Here is a 17,461-nt window from a genome sequence, read left to right on the forward strand (position 1 = left end):
CCTAGATGCTCCTGCAATACAAGTGATGATAACGGTCCTGTTACTACTCTTTGAGTTCAGCAGTAGATTGAAATTACCTGAATTTCTCAGATTTGCCCACCTTCTGCTTCCATTGTGGCACAGACCCGTACATTTTGGTGTGTATTTTTACCAGTAAGTAGAATACACTAGGTTCTACCAAGACATCCCTCCTTATTAACCACAAGTAGTAGAACTAATAATAAAATGCTATGCAGCATTTGGGGCTGAAACGTTTTCTAATTGAGCATTTTAGTTACTTGGGTGAACAACCATCTCACTAACCTATCAAATCTTCCAGTGATTTTAGTACTAATTTGATTCTTGGAAGCTATTTTCTATTAGCTGAGGCAAGCAAATTTTTACCTTGGCACTTGGAGCAAAGCGTTTGAACCAGAGAAAAAGCTATTAGGAAGAGGATCAGAAAACCGAGGAGTACATCAGGCTGTTAGATGTCACAAAGATGCCTGTGTTCTGTGCAGGAGTTGTCATGCTCTGTGGCTGGAGGCTGGTGTGGGTGGGTGTAGAGTCTGTCTGCAAGAATTTTGGCTATCTGGTTTCTGGGAATCCTGAATGAGTGGCCATGGCCCTTCTTTGCCAATTAGGGAAGGTTTTCATAGGGGTAAATGAAAATTTCCGGGAAAGCTTTGTCATGTAGCGCCTTAGCTGAAACACATCCATTTTTCTGATTGTTAGAATGTGGGGCTTCAGCAAGATTAAAATGCTGAAGCATGAACAGAAAGAAGTCACTGAAGTGTGAATTGTTGTACACGTTGGTTAAAGTGAAATGGACAGCCTTTTCCTGGCCGTGAAGTCAGTTAACAAACCAGAGAGGCTGGAGCTGTTTTGAGGGTTGTAAAAAACATCAGCATTAGAGTTGTCCATGACTCTAATCTGCAAATAAGGGTTGTACAACCAGGAATGTTCCTGGGTGATTTAGTAGTGTGGGAGTTATCGCTGCAGATGAGACTGGACACAGAATCTTCTTTACTTTTTAATGCAATTTCTAGCCTATCCTCAGCTATTGGTAAAGGTCATAAAAACAGAAAAACCTTCCCAGGATGTGAGTAGCTTTTATGTATTTTGAGAGACATGCTCCATGTGCTAATCCATGATTCTAAGCATATCTAATGTGCTATCTGTTTATCTGAAAATTTCATACTTTTGTACAGCCCTTTTAACTTTATTAGCAAGCTAACAAGTGAGAATTAAAGTCAGGGTAGTGGTTTAAACACTTTGCAAGAAAAATCTTGTAACTAAAAAATAGGATGAACTGTGAAAAGCTGTGATTCAGTTCATACTTCTTCCACTGTTTATCTCATCATTGGTAAGATTGCTGCAAAGAGGTACTGCCACTGTAAAATGAGACTTCACTCAGACTTTGTTGTCTGTTAGATGCAAACAAAACCTGACCATAATGACAAAGCTAACGGAAAAAAAGCACTCCACTTTAGACAACACGCATTTGACAGCATTTTGAAATGTAGCAATTCCTATCCTGAATCAGATCAGCGTTTTATCTGCACGCAGCGTGTTTGTCTGTGAAAGCAGCAAGTGCCAGATGCTGCAGAGGAGCTAAATCAAAAGGAATACTACAGTCCCCACAGCAGACAGTTGGGTAGTGTTTGGCTCACTCCCTGGTTTTATGGAGCTTTATTTTCCTTGCATTACTTCCTCTTTTCTTATCTAATGCAACTGTGGGCTCCAGAGTGATTCCAGGAATCCTTTCTGCTGAATTCTTAGTCTCAAGGATGCTTGGCATTGGTAGTGTCCATAGCTTAAGTATGTGCTTTGTTTAAAGAAACTTCTGTTTATCAGCTTTCACAGAGGAAATGCAAAAGTCAGTCCCTTGTTTGATTTCATCTTCTGTTTATGCTGGAGCAAGCAACATTCACAAACAGAAAACGAATTACAAAGCTTCAGAATGGCAGCTGGGTGCTTGGAGGGATAGGTAGAGCCCTACACCGCTGAATGCAGTAGTGTTCGGTTTATATTAACACATCACATTAATCTCCTTTTGATCACAAACTGATCTATAAAATATTGTGCATCTTCCCTTTAAGAGTTCAGTTGAATAGTTCATGTTCCTAGAGGGCACTTAGTCTATTATTAGTGCATGAGGGCAAAACCTGCGTGTTGCCTAAGCATTTAAAAACCAGTTTTAATGCTGTTGAGCGTTTTAATGCTCAACAATGGGTTAAGAATACTGCACATTTCTGGTAATGCTAGAAGCCGTAATGGGTGGAGTACGGCGATGGGCGTTTTGCTGTAGCTGGCCTGCCTAACCCCTTACTGTACAGCTGAAATACGAACGACTCAAGTGATGGCCAGCAGGAAAGTGGATTCTCAGGAAGCAGTGTTTGATGAAGCCTGTTTAAAAACCTCTGCTGTGCAAAAGAGAGTTGTGCTCTGCAGTAAGAGCAAGGATTTTAACCACTCTCTAATCACTAGCTTTTTCTTGTAAATGCTGTAGGGAAAAACATTGCAAAAACAGTTCTATGGAGTTAGGAAAGCTCATTAGCAACTAGTTACTGAAATAAGGTTCTACATACTCTACCCAAGTTAGAATAATAAAATTAAATAAAAGATGTTTTTAAAATATAGTTTTGAATGTGGATATGTGTTGATAGACACAGCGATTCACTGGCCAGTTTAATTGCTGTAATAACTTTGCAGTAAACCTCTTGGAAATAATAATTTGTTTCAGATAGGTACATCCTTACATAAAGAGAAGACTGCTTCCTCCTTTGTCTCATTGGTAACTACTATAAATTTCCAGGTAGATTTTTGTAATTGGTAACAACGCAAGAAATCCCAGCTGTATGGAGAAATATGGAAAACGTAAGCACCCACTGAGATGGTCAGTAAGCTGTACTTCTAACAACAGAAACTCTAGGAAGAAATGCCTTTTTTCTTTTTTATGCCTTTCAAATTAGCCTCATGAAGATCATACAGAGGTGCTTTGTGGGAGGGCATTGCAGACTGTGGGAGCAGAACAAGTGCCTTTAGGCATTTGAGGTCAAAATGTGAACAAGGACTTAAGACATTTATAGCTGTGTTTCTCCTTGCTTATGAAAAGATTTATTTCAACAGTTTAGGGACAGTTTATATAGCAATCTTAATTTGGGGATAAGAATGCTTTATTGGCACAAGTTATGTGACGCTTTGAATTTTATGTTCTCAAGGAGCTTCTTCACAGTGCACAGTGTATATGTTCCTTCATGTAAGATGCATGAAATAATGCTTTTCTGTAAATTATTTGCTACTGAAATAACAGGACAACACCCTACTCTACCAAGTGGAAACGATGTCTCCTGGGCTAGGCCGGGACCCAGCCAGAAGGGGATAAAGGAATGCATGTTGCAGTATTTCCCAGAGTCTCGATCCCTTCGTTCTTGGAGCAGAACCAGATGTTGACCTACCCTCTGGACCATGGAGGCACCTCTGTGCATTGAGGCTCTTGCTCAGCTGGTCTTGGTGTTGTGTGAGGGACAGCAGGTGCCCCACTCCCCTGGGTTTAGGTTGGACTGGCAGCTTGTTGAGCAGACTGACAGCCCCCGTGCTGGATAAGCATTGCAAGCCCTTCAGATGTGCACCATCGAGTAGGTAAATCAAATCCTCTACTTCTGCAGTTGGAGCCCTTACCTCTGTCTTCGGCAGCTCTGCCCTGCTGCAGCCAACACGTTGCTCCCAGCACCTTCCTGGTGCTGAGCACAGCATGGGAGCTAAAAAAAGCAGTCCTGCAGAGAAGGAACTCGGGGATGCAGACTTGGAGTAAGCAAATTTGTCTGCACCGGGGTAGAGCAGAGAGAAGAGAATGTGCTTAAAAAAGAAAAACATTTGTGAAGCTTTGGCTTTGGCTGTGTTTTCGATGAAGGGTTACATATTGTCGTGTACAGCAAAGATGCCAGCTGCAGAGTAAATAGAGTAAGAGCAGGCTTAGTTTCAATGAACCCTTGTGCTTTTTAACTCTGATTTGCTCTTCTGTTCATTTCATATAATTTAGATAAGAGGTTTGCACATCACTTACAGTTTTTCCTCTTATGTCTTTAAACTGTTGATTCAAAACAGAGGCACTTGAGAGCGCTGAAAGAATAGTGTGTGAGTGGGGGGTGGTGAACTTAGTTTATGTTAGTGCTTCATTTTCTTTAACTTATTTCTTTTCTAATACCCAACCTCAATTATTTTTATTGTTTCTTAAGCTTTGTAGTGAAGGTTAGTGTGAAGGATTGAATATTGGAGGTTTCTCAACATGGTCTGTCAGTAGGTTTTCCACTCAACCAGGCAGTGGGTCAGCTTTTTCCTTGGTCTCTCTTATAATTAAGATACCTTTTTATCATCAAGTCCTACACTAAGTCATTGTAGTGATGGCTGGAAATCCAGGTGATAGTGATGCACACTTCCTGTTCCTTAGATGCCCACAGGGACTTTCAGAACTTCTATCCCTGTGTTTCGGTGTAAACCCCACACCAATACATTTGTTCTTGATTCCCTGACTTTCCCAGGTATTTTCTGTCTGATTGCCTAAACAAAAATACAAAGATGTGTCGATTTTCTAGATTATGTGAATTATCCCACTAGGTCTTTGTTACATGAATTAAGTCATAATTTTGATTTTGTATTGAAAACTTCTAGATTCTCCTGTTTATTTTGTGTGTAGGTCAGTCCACAGATATTTTAGATACCTATGTGGCAGTTTCCTTATTTTACTCCCTCCATTACAGTCTTTTATCCTGGTCACCATATGCAACACTTATCAGTAGGTATTCCTACGTTCTCATTTTCGTCTTTGAGACCATTTGAACTGCGTTAAAGCTGTCCTCACTATATTCCTCTTCCCCACAACCCTGCTTCCCTTTTAGGATCTGGATAAGTAGAGGACAAGAGTTGTAATTCTGTGATTTAACTTCTTTTTAAGCAACCCTGTTTCTGTAGGGGTGCGTGTGTTTGTGCGGGCAGTGAGAATTTTCTTGGACTGTGGGGTAAGTCGAGACTTCATGGGCTAATTCATTTTAATTAGAAATGTGTTCTTCATGAAGGTCAGCTTCAGTCAGCTTTTGTGCTAAACAATCCTAATAACGGAATAACACAGATCTTTTTACTTGCATTGTTTAAGCTCAGGGAACTTCGAGTACAATGGGAATTAGAGTACAATTATTCTTGATTCAGTGGCTTATGCTTGTTATATATTTTTTTCTCCTTTCCAGCAAGTAAAAGAAAAATTCCATGAAGTGGAATTCTCTTCTATATGGCCTCGTGTCCCAGACAGGGTCTGGGATTTTGTTTGTGCCTTCTGAATATATCAGAGGCCACTGCGTTCCCATCTTCACTTACCTTGGAGAAGGAAGTGGGCTCTGTTTTGCAAGAGGACTGCAACACACAGTTACGGTCCCAGTGCAAACGGCAACTTTCTCTGCAGAAAGTCCCTGGATGTAGCAGTCTTTGTCCACGTACAATCTGTGACAGGAGCATCCTTTGCACTCGAGTAGTCTTCCACCTCTGGCACCAAATGTGCTCAGCAGTAGATGAGGGAGGTGAGTGCAGAAATAGAAATGAAAGCAAGAGGAATTTGGGTTCACCTGTAAAGACTCTGCCAGGTTAATTAAATTTTTAAATCTTAGGTTTGTGTTCTTACGCTGAAGAGTGTTTTTCCCCTGTCTGAATTAGGTTCCCCCTTCCCATGTCTGAAAGTGCAATTTCGGGGCGTATTGAAATGTATTTGAAGTATTCTCTTTCCATTAGGGAATGTGAACTTCTTTTAACTGTAAAATTTCCACGTTTATACTGCCTGGTTTTTGACAGATATTTCTTTTTTCTTTTGAGTAATGGCAATAGTTCTGTAATGCATTTTATTCAAATCTGTGCGTTTAGCCTTATGTCTATTGTCAGGTACTTTTTTCCATGAATTACCAGTCAGCACACAGTTTGGTAATTTGTTAGTCTAAAGCCCTCATTATTTCAAACTCTTTTAGTGTAATATATTATTAGACATTTAAAATAAATTTAAACTGCTAGACAATTTAGTTTTTATAACCTTAGGAATATTCTCAAAGGGGAATAGAATGTTATTTCAGCAAAATGAATGAATTGAGAAAATAACCAAAATATACATTAAATTTGGGTAATGTAAACTTAAAAATGGATTACAGAAAATCACGTTGCTTAATAGGATGTTTAAATAACTCCTAGAAAGACTTGGAATATTTTTAATGAACATTTCATTTAAGCGTTTTGTTTCAATATTTTTGAGGCTTTTTGGGTGGTGGTGTAGTTACTGAAATACTTTTTGGTTGGGTTTTTTTTTTTGGTTGTTGTTGCATGGACAGCTTTGCAATAAGCTGTCCTCTTCTATCTTCGAGTGTCTTGAAAACAAAATGAAAAAATGTTTGTCTTAAATGTTGTTCTTCATTAGAGTAGAACACATTAAAAGATGATCTCTGTTGATATTAAGAGTCAGCATCTGAAATCGGTTCATTGACTGCTAGTAAGATGATTTACACCAGTAAGACTTGGTAGTATGAATTTAATTATCAAAATGAGCCGAAGAATTAATTTACATCTAGGAAATTATAAACTTGTGGGGTTAGTACTTGATAGTTTGCTTCACTTACGTATTCCATACTGAAATTTAAGTTTGTACCGATATTTTTAAAGCAGTTATCTTCTTTACAATTTTTCTCTTGTTGCTGCCATGCCTCCTTCACGTTGAACTAATCTCAGTCTGTCAGTGTTAGAGAAGGTCTGTAATATATTTTTCCCGGCAGCGGTTCCTTGTTGGTTGCAGTATCTGTAAAAGCTAAGGACGTTAAGGAGTAATGGAGTATATCTTTCAAAGCACAAGTAACAAGTAATAGGAGTGTTTTGACATAGTGTTTAAAGAAAAAAAAAAAAATCATGGAATTTGGTTTCCAGCCCAGAACTTTGACTGACTGTCTGGGAATTCAGTGCTGTATGTCAGTGTTATGTAGAATTAGTGTATGTGCTTTGGAGTGGTTCTTTACAAATATAAAAGTGTCCTGCGAGTTTAAGGCCAGTGTATTGATGGTTTACAATGTTCTCTGTCAGCATTGAAGAAGACCTACATTCCTGAGGAAGTGCTGTGTCTCCAAATAAATATTTCTCCTCCTTCTGGAGAAGCAGAAGTGTTATCTATCTTGTCTGCAGTCTGACTGTATACTATAAAAATTCGTTGTTCTCACAGGCTTGTTTCAACTTTCAGATTTCAGTGCACTGTATCTGTTGTCTTCTCTGTGTTTGCACTAATGTCGCTGCCTCTCGCATTGACCTTGTTTACCTTGTTCTGAAACTCCTGGAGACCTCCAAAGACATTGCAAATTTCATAGGTTCTTTGAGACAGCGGATGTTGAGCACGTATAGACAGTTTTACTGGAGCAAAAATTGACGTCTTTATTATTGTCTCTTTAAAGTCTTGTTTCCTTAAAATCACTACAACTATCTATCCAAGCTGCCATTTACAAATTTTTAGCTTGATAAAGACGGTTCTTACAGCTATTTCAATTATTGGTTAGATTTTCTTTTTTCCTTAGGAAAAGCCTTGTTCCTTAAGTGTGTTCTTGGGGAGTCCCAGCTGACAGCATCCTGACAGCGATGATGAAGTGAATGCAGGTGTTTATCATCTTAACAGAACTCCTAGTCTGCATGCTGCTATATTCCATTTCTTTTTTCCTCCCTAAGCAAATAGCACGGAATAAAAGAGAATGTTAGGTGTGATTCAGAGTAATGTTTGGTTATAGAAATCCAGGCGAGGGGTAACTGGGATTCTTTAAAGATCTTGTTATTTTATGCAGAGGAGAAATGACATATTTTAAAATGTCATAGCAAGAAATGAAAAGGTTTGGTGTTGGTTTGGATTAGACAAGACAGAAAATTAGAAAAAAATGATTAAAAATAATTTTAATGATTGGGAAGGGTGTATTTTGAGATGGTGAGAGAATGCAACTGAAGAGTGTTATTCTGGCAGTGAGTGAAGACCTCACCCACCATTCAGAAGCAAGGGAAACTCCTTCTTCTCCCAGCTACTGGTAGGCAAAGACGTACTCGCATCTCCCACTTTCTGTGCTCATTGCTCACAGCAATGACAATAGAGTCTCTGGTTGACTGAGCTTTTGTGGCTGCTTGGGTGGAAATTGCTCTGGCAGCCAGAAGTGGCACGGATGTTGCCTCCTGACTTCAGCATCCCGCTTTCCTCGGTGCCTCTCGCACTGCACAGCAGCAGTCCCCCTCTGCTCACAGCCCTGGGCTGTGGCAGCACACGCTTGGTCTCTTAGCAGAAGGCTGCAGCCATCGCCTCCAGTGAAGTGAGACTGATGCCAGAGGACTAAAAATTTGATTTGGGTTTAAGCTTAACATGTTTCACTAACCTATTTCCTAGCTACACACTCTGTTCTACCTGGCTGCAAAGTGCAGCTTTGGGTAGTCTGCTCTTAGACATCACCAATGTCTGCTCAGGACTGCGGAGCTGGGCCTGTGGGGGAATTGCTTTTGGTGCCGAGTGTTTGACAGCTCTCACATCTGATGTTTCAGCATTATCTTGTCACTCTATTTCAGCAAGGGTGCAAAGGTGAGCACGTATGGAATTGAGAAAGATGTCTGTCAGTAGATGAGTTCTGCAGTCACACGGAAGGGCAGTGATGACAGCTGAGCAGTTGTGGCTATTTCTGTTTGAGGAAGTCTCCTTCCTTCCAGAGGTGCTGCTTTAGGCTTTCCCAAGCTGTGGTACCTCCTGCTGACCACCTCTGTCTGAGTTCACCATCTTCCATGGTATGTAAAGGGAACATGTGGCCAATGCAGTAGAATTTATGCCTACGTTCCTGTTATGTGTTGTTAAGTGCATCAAGCACACAACACCTTACCTTTTAGAGTGATACTGCAGCGGGACCTCTTTTCTGTATTCTACTGCAAGTGGTCAGCCAAGCAACACAAAGCAGCTAGCAATGTGTTGTTTCCTTTTTTGCACACAATTACGTGTATGGAAACAGCATGTTGTTGTTATCAGGAGAGAGCTTATGGGGGAGCAGCCCTTGGACATTCCCATGTAATATGCAGCATCTGCAGATTGAAAACCACTGTGTATGCGCAGCTCTACTGCAGACACTTCCTTCCACACACGTATCCTACTGCTAGAAGTTAGTAATAGGCTGCAACATGGTGCCTAGCACCTTCCAGTCATGTTTTTTTGTTGTTGTTGTTGTTGTTTGTTTATTTTTTTTTTTAATGACAGTAACTTTAAAGAATGGTTTGGTGTTGCTTCTTTTGCTGTTTTCCTCTAGCTCTTGATCGTTCTTCAGTTATAATAGTTTCATGATATCTTGGATGTTTGACCAACTTTTTTTTCCCTGTGTTCCCATACTCATCCTTGTCAGGTTCCTTTTTCAGAGCTGAGTTATTGTTCAGTGTTTGCTATGGTGAAGTCTGCATTCCCCACTCGCATTCAAGTCCCTGCTGGGACAGATGATGTACACTGAGAAAAGACTGTAACCATCCCAGGACAGACTTCTGAGACAAGTTAAGGTCAGTTTGAGGAACAATTTGGCTGTGAATTTCAGGAGTGTTTCCATCAGGAATAGTTCCATGGAAACAGTCTTCCTGATGAGTGTTTCCAAGGAGGCTTCAGTCTAATAACCATTAATTTCAAAGGACAGAGGGTTGCAGATTTTCCTGCACATCACTGTGATTATTTTGGGATATTTTTAGTCAAATTCTGAAACACATTCCAAAACCAACTCTCTTGATGTTTTGATGGCATATGTCACTTAGCATTTGAAGGTAATGTTCTTGATATAAAGGAAAAGTGAGAGATGATTATGGAGTGTTCAATTATTATTTTTTTATTTAACAAAGGAGCATCCCCAGAGTTACCTATTTTACCAAAAAAATATATATTTTTTCATGAAGGAGTAAGCATATGGTCCTCCTTACTCTTTTGTTACAATTCAGCAGTTTCTTTGATGAAATTAAGAAGCCAGTGTATGTTTATACATACTACGTAGAGCAAAGAATAAGATAACTTCAGACAGTTGTCTCAGGAGTTAATGTTTTCTGTGACCCAAGTATCCTGGTTTGCCTTTAAAAAAAAGGGGGGGGAGCTGAAATGTAGCTTTCAAAAATGCTGCTATTAAAAAGAATGAAAAAAGAAAAGAAGGAAAAAAATAGAAAGAGGAGGGGTGGGGGGGAGAAGACTTGACACCAGAAGCTCTGTCATACCAGAGTTTCTCTCGGATGTCTGGAAAAAGTCTTATACTTCTGGGATGCTTTCCAAAATATTTTCAGTGACCATTGCCACAGGCGTGAACTTCTTAATGCATTTTGCAGTAATCTCCACCACAGTGAAATTGATTACTGTCTGAAAGCTTTTAATGATAACAAGCAAGTAGGGCAGCACAAATACCATGAACTAATTTGTGTCTGTGTATTTTGTTGCATCTTCAGGAGTCTTGCAGAGACAGATGTGTTGCCTCAGGAAAATCCTGCTTAATTTTTTTTTTCCTAATTATGTAATTGCTTATTTATCATTTGATTTAGGGGATTCTTTTTTTTCACACATGCATGCACACATGCCTCTCTGTGTGCACGCGCACACAAAAGATCTGGAAACAGTCCCTCTCAGATATTTCTTTCGGTATCCAAAAAAAGTGTACGTTGATTTCCTAAATTTTAATATTTTCTAGGATTTATTTTATAGAAACTGAAATGCATTCAAAGGCTTGGAGTAGTTTTAAGAAATGGCTTTCCAGCAGGAAAAAAAAAGGTATTATAGCAAAGGTGTATCTTATATACCTACAAGGGAATTTCAGGAGGCTTATAAATGAGGGTCTCTCTTTTTATGTGCAGGTTGCGGGAGTTGAAGAAGCTGAAAATACAGTTAAACTTGTTTTTTTCATTTTATTTCAGTGTTAACCTAGTATTCCTAATGCAAGAAAAACTTCAGAACTGAAATATGAGCTGCACACCTAGTCAACGAGAATAGGTTTCAGGAATTATGGTTTTTCTTTAAAGACAAAAAGACGTACTCCCAAATAAGCAAAGTTTTAAACTATATGAATGGAAAGCCTTACGCAACAGAGAAGTTAGATCCCACAGGCACTGCTATGTCAGTGTCACTGTGCCTTCTGCCAGCACGGACGTGCAGCACTAAGGCCCTCCATCCTGTGCTGTGGCTCCCACAAACCACAGTGATTGATGGATGATCCGCAGTAGGTGAAGAGTGAAAAATACGAACTTGAGCACCAGCAGAGAAAAACAAGCTGTCATAAGCAGGCTTCATTACAAGGGATAAAAAGGTCAAAATATACTTCCACCCCCCTGCCTTCCTTCAGAGCAGCCACTAGACGCATCCAAGCAGAATTTTTCCAGACTGTTAACTGGTTCATCAGTCGGGGCTTTCTCTCAATTTTAAATGCCAGCACCACTTCAGTGCAGAGGAATTGCTGGCTTCTTTCCCAGACAAGATTTCCCAAATTCAAAATGACCTTTCAAGATTCTAACTAATAGGAGCTGAACAGAGATTTCCTCTCCATTAGGCCTTTTCTCAGATTGATCCTTCCACTGAGAGCACCTCCCCCAGCACAGAACAGGGAAAGCCCAGCCCTTCTACCTGGGATGATAAAAACCTCTTTTGAAAAGGGGCAATCTTAAATCGTGTTGTTCTACATCCCCAAAACTATTACACTTCTCTTGGATGCCCTGATTATGGAAAGGCACGGGGAGTACCAGCGAACTATCTGGCGTTTTTTATTTTGGATCCAACCATTCAAGGTCTGAATCACACAATGGGATTCACGGTTACCTGCCATAGGGCTGAGGCAGAGGGGTGAGAGGAGTGGCAGAAGAGCCCTGGAGCAGGGAATAAGGCTGGTGGGTGCGTGGTTGTGCCATGCCAGCAGGCTGGCTGGGCTGGAGGAAGGGCTTACAGCATCATCCTGCACTGCAGCCTGTGCTGTGGTGTATAGTCCCTCGGGGACAGCAAGGTCAGGTCAGCATGAAAAGGGTTGGGGGAGGCAGAGGAAGCAGGATCCTAATTCTTATCACCCAGATGGTGTTCTGGCTTCTCACCCATGTCTTGCGATTGTCTTGATGGTGTTGTGATCTTCTGTAAGGGTTTCACAAAGGTTTCATATGCTATTGAACACCGTTAGTGCAAACATCTTATGGCATTGTTGGTTCAAATGAAAGCTTGGGTAACTACTGAGAGAGGGTTTGGCAGAGAGAGGTGGAGGCACAGTCAGCCTGGTGCCTGCTCTGTGCTGCACAGTGAGGAATGGGCTGTACATTTCCCCTCCTGCCATTCAGCATCAGCGCAGTTACATCTAGCTGTGCCCTCTACAGCTACTGGGAAATGAGGCAAGGTAAGGTAAAACCCAAGATTGAGAAACATGGTATTAACAGGTAACTGAAAGACAGTCCTGTGAAGTCTTGAAAAGTAGCAGGATAGTAAATGCCTTTTAAGAATGACAGCAGTGACCGTTTCTTGAAAGGACGAAGTATTTCAAATACAGAATTGTGAAGTTTTATGGTTCTATTCCCGAAGAAGTTTGGGCATGCATAAATAAAGTGGCAGAAACAAATATAATACAGCTTCTAATTGAGAAAAAAACACCGTGGGAAATGAATGCCATACTGTAAAATGAATGCCAATGCCAGACTAAAAACTGAGTACACGTTAGTATCAGGTGTAATCCCACAGCTGAATTCAGGAGGAACACCAGAGATGTGACACATCTCTTGAATTTTTAATAACATCTTGTGGGAGAAGGTACCAAAAGATTGGGAAAAATAAGTGGATGTGTAAAGAAGCGTTTAGGAAAGATTGCTGTAAAATCCAAGGTACCAGCTGCCATCGAGAAGACCAGCTCAAACTTGAAATCACATGATTCTGTCATCAGATCTCCCTTATTTAGCTGCAGTTTTTGGTTTGGCCTCTTCAGCTTTGTTTTGTATAAGGAACACTTCTCTGACATGGTAGAGGATAAAGTCTTGTAACATTGAGGGAATGTAAGATTTGGTATTTCTGCTTCTTTCTCGTAGCAGTCTGGGTTACCGTTCTAAGCCTTTGTCACATTTTTATATTGAGATTCTCAGTCAGCAGCTCTCGTTTTATTCTCCAGCATTTTCCTAGAATTGTTTCTGTTCAATGCTGCATAAATGGTTGATATTTAATAATATATATAGCTACATGTGACAGTTTTCTAATGTCATATGCAATTTTTCTTGCCAATACAGGTACATGTGATAAAAACTGCTTCCTTCATACTGTACATCTGCTGTGATGCAGCACAGGTCCAGAGTTTCCACCTGTGTGCTGGTGGGAGAACAGACAAGGGACTGGAGGCATCGCCCCCCTGCCTGTGGAGGAGTCTCAGGGATTGAGATACTCCAACTATTTTTTTCTTAAAGTTTTTGCTCAAGAACTTTAACTCGAGCACTTCAGGAGTCATTTGTATGTAGCACTTTGGGAGTCATTTGTATGTATGTGAGTGCTTCTTGATGCCTGGGTGGCTGACTTCATTGAAGAATTAGGATCTGTTGTGGCAAACTCAGCAACTGCAATAGGAAACTTTTAAAACAACATCCTTTTAGCTGACAGACATCAGCTGTCTCTGCTGAAAACACTGTTAGGTATGTGGTTCTTTCTTGGAATAGAGGATCTGCACGGTGGTCAACGATGATCTGGTTTCAGCGGGCAAAGAAAAAGTCTCGGAGAAGTGTTTGGTTTCAGTGCTTTATCATCAACAGCTAAAACCACGTAGGGGCTGATGGCAGAAGGCTGGAGGGCGAGGTACATAGGTGGAAGGAACACAGTCTCGTCATCTGCAATTTATTAAGTATTCTTTTGCTGTGCTTTTTGTAAAAATGTTAGAATGTTTACATACGCGTTGTTTTTCTGTCAAAGCAGCTCCTTCGGCATTTTATAGACAATTTAGAGTTATGTTTTCTACAGCTGTACCCAGGAGTGTGTTCAGGCCTGAATTCCGCTAAGTTGTCTGTAACTAAATGACTTGCCTTGTTTTTCTACAAAAGTTTGGAGTAATATGAAAGCATCTTACGCTTCATTTTTCAGCTTTAGAGCCAAGTGTGGTAAAGCAAAGACCATTGTGAAGATGCTGTGTGGCTTTCTAAGCAGAGAGAAAAATAAACCGAAATAGAAACTCAGTAAAATGCTCTTGGGTATATTTAAAGTTAGAATATGGTTAACTTTTGGATATTGATTTAAATGCTATAAAAGTTGCTATGAAATGTTCTAAGAGTTTGCATTTCCATCAGATGCCACGGAGTGGGTTATTCTGCACTGGCAGTGAAAGCAGCTCCTGGATGTAAATGGGTCTGGGCCTTTTCTCTTCAGGAGTAAGCAGGCGTATTTCTAGCACACCCCACCAGCATTTCTTGGCACTTTTTTTTCTTCTTTCTTTAATATAGATCGTTCTGGTTCAGCAGAAGAGCCATTACTTCTTGTGTCTGTCTCTAAAACGGGGATAACGATGCAGCCATCCAAAAGAGTACAGCACTACAGAACATCTTCGTTTTGGTCTTACTTCGTGCCTCTGCTGCTTAACGTCTTTGTCAAGACGTTAACATCTTTGACAGAGGTGTTTCGTGGATACCTTCATTTGCTATTAGTGTCCTGAGAGCTGTCCTGTCAGTCCAAACGACGTACAGAATAAAACCCCACTGTAAAACAGCCTTTGCCACACTTTTCCAGCATGGTCTGCGCTTCCAGTTGGGAGCTTGATTGCTTTGGACTTGGATTCCCCACAATTAGTGTCGTCAGTTCGGTTTGGGTTGGTGTCGTGACCCCTAGATTGGAAACTGGTGTTCTAAAACTTATTTAAAAGCGGTCAGCAATTTGCCACTTAATTCCCAGTGACGTAAGTGAAAGTGCCATTAGGTCAGCGTTCACCTCAGACGTGCCTCGCAGTCTGAGCACCGTGTGTTTGCCTTGTCCTGCCTCAATTCTGCTTCTGGTCCTCAGGATGTACAACGAGGAGTAGTTTGTCCTGCGTGCTGCTGCTGTGCAGTCCCTGGCCTGAAGGGACAAATGAGAAAACCCTTTTTACTGACGGGAAGATGAGGAAGTGATTGAACCATTTCTTTCCCTTGAAGAAATCTGTTTGCCTTACAATTCAGCTAGCTGCAGTTGTGTCCAAGGTTTCTTCTGCTGCTGTTCTGACAACCTACAAAGCTCCTAAAGCAGAGGTAGGGGGAAAAAGTAGCTTTACGTTGTCCTCTGGCTGAAAGCAGAATCAAGTTCATTAGATCTGAAGTCCTGGCTGGGCCCGTGCTGGGGGCAGGGAGCCGCCTTTGTATTTTTTGCATCCCTTGTGCCATTTTGGACTTCAGCAGTATTTATTTTTAGTATGTTTAAACACTGCAGAAGGGAAGGGGCAGTTGTAATATGGCATATTTACATCATGCTGTCAGTTCCTGGCAGCTTATTTGCCTGTCAGAGAGCAGGAGAGAACTAGGCCATTAAGGATGTGAGTGCTACTTATGCCCACGAGTGGTGAAACATCGTCTCAAGGGTCAGAAGGCCTTCCCCGGCTAGCAGGTTGGTTTGTTTTTCTAAGGTGCATTATGGGGATTTTTTTCATGTCATGGAGACAGGAATGGGCCACGCTACCTCCCACTTTTTCCCTCTGCTCCTCTACACTGCATAGGAAAGAGAGCAGCGAAGTCTGTGGCCATGAGATCAGCGTGTGCTGGTTTTTCCCTTCATGTCATGCTTAATTTTTCCTCTCATGTCATGCTGAAGTTCTCTGCCCCTTTATAAAAATAAAAATCTATAAATAAAAAAGAACAAATGCTGAGGGGGACAAACTGGACCCACAGCTATGTGCATGTCGTCACTTGTAGAAGTGCGCCTAGCCCCATTCCTCCCAGGCTTCGTACATTCCCCGTTTCTTACGCTGTCAGCTTCTCCGGATGGGAAACATGCACAGATACAGTGCTGGCTGGAGAATTTTTGCCCAGCCATAATGTGATATTAATTGAGCTGAGGCTGAAATGTTGTAGCATTCATCTTGTGTTAAATTAGCTCATGCTCCGTGTGTGTGTATACATATGATTTTTTTCCTCTTTCTTTGGAAAAAATGTTGCTCTGGGTTTCGCTGCCATGCTTGAATGCTTCAGTAATACCTTTCTCCTGGAATTCAGCAATACTTAGGTCTGATCTCTCGTATGTGACACGCTGTCTCTGTTAGGATTTCAAGCCTAGGCACCCTGTGATTTCCCTTTCTTGGAAACTGCGCTGTCTCAGCATGCGGGTAGGAGGCCATGTAAATAAATACCAACCACTTCTTAGCCTTCAGTAGGCATTTCCTTTTTCCTGGTGGCTACAGAAGAAACACTTTCTCACAGTTTGGCACCAAGCGTTTATAAAACTTTCCTGCTTCTGGAATTTTCGTTTAGACAATCAGATTCTTGGTATAGCTTTTTCATTGGTTTCTATTTTTACTCATCTGTAGTTGCCCGGTTTATCAGTAAACCGTGTCTGTCAGAATAAGCACTTAGCAGAAACTTCTAAATTTATGGTAAGGGAATAGTAAAGGATTCTAAACAAATTTTCTAATAACGAGATTGACTTAAAGAATAAAAATCAAGCTTATCTGGTTTTCTTAGTTACGATGGCATAAATAGCATAGACTTTTCTGCCCAAAATGTGTTTTATTATCTGTCCTAAGTGCTTAAAATCAAACCCAAATATTTTATCATGTAGTGCAGCATTCAACTGGAAAATATGATTTGTTTTAATCCAAATGTTAATATGTTTTCAATTTATGTATTAAAGTATTTTTTCAAGTGTGGGCCACTTTGTCGGGGCAGCAAAGCGAACGTGTCGTTACCTTTTAAATGCTACCAGTACTATTTAGCACGTAAGTTTATAATATCAAAACAGATCACATCAATCAAAGGCAGTGTTAGAGGACAGTGCACATCTCCTAATTTTTATCTGTATGTATTTTATCCATAAGTTCCATATTTTGTTTTATTTACTAATTTGTTTAATTTTTTGTTAGTAAATTATTAATTTACTTTGCTTAGTTTTATTTCTCTCAGTGGTAACGCTTACTGAATAGTTGACAGTATCCTCTCCTTTCAGTTTGCTGATCTCAAAGGCTCAGAGAGCACATATTCCACGCGAGCAGAATACAGACGTGAGCTCTGACAAACAGCTGGAGGCTGGCACAGAACTAGACTCCTTCACTGGAATTCTTGGTAGATGGGAGAGTGCAGAATATTCTATATGTGATCTTCTGTGGGCATACTTTCTAGGATGCCTAAGCCAGAGGCAATTTGAAGATAGATCAGATACTTTTTACGTAATACTCCCACACTGGATTTCGTAACTTTTGTATTTAACAAAACAAGACAGTAGAAACCATGCTTTACCAGCATGCCCTTTTGAAATATGCTTTTTCCTCTACTGAGT

General features: G+C 40.6%; 1 protein-coding gene and 1 long non-coding RNA gene across 12 annotated transcripts in view; both read left to right on the top strand.

Annotated features, from left to right (window-relative positions):
* The window catches only part of DNM3 (dynamin 3), a 182,154-nt gene that overhangs the window by 95,328 nt on the left and 69,365 nt on the right, over positions 1-17,461 (top strand). The gene's annotated exons all lie outside the window — the stretch shown is intronic.
* Positions 3,243-15,229, top strand: LOC137860459 (uncharacterized). The gene is made up of 2 exons (XR_011098922.1): positions 3,243-13,859; positions 14,299-15,229. It is a non-coding gene; the product is annotated as an uncharacterized lncRNA (long non-coding RNA).

This window comes from Anas acuta, chromosome 8, assembly GCF_963932015.1.
Source record: "Anas acuta chromosome 8, bAnaAcu1.1, whole genome shotgun sequence".
In the NCBI taxonomy this organism is placed as follows: Eukaryota; Metazoa; Chordata; class Aves; order Anseriformes; family Anatidae; genus Anas; species Anas acuta.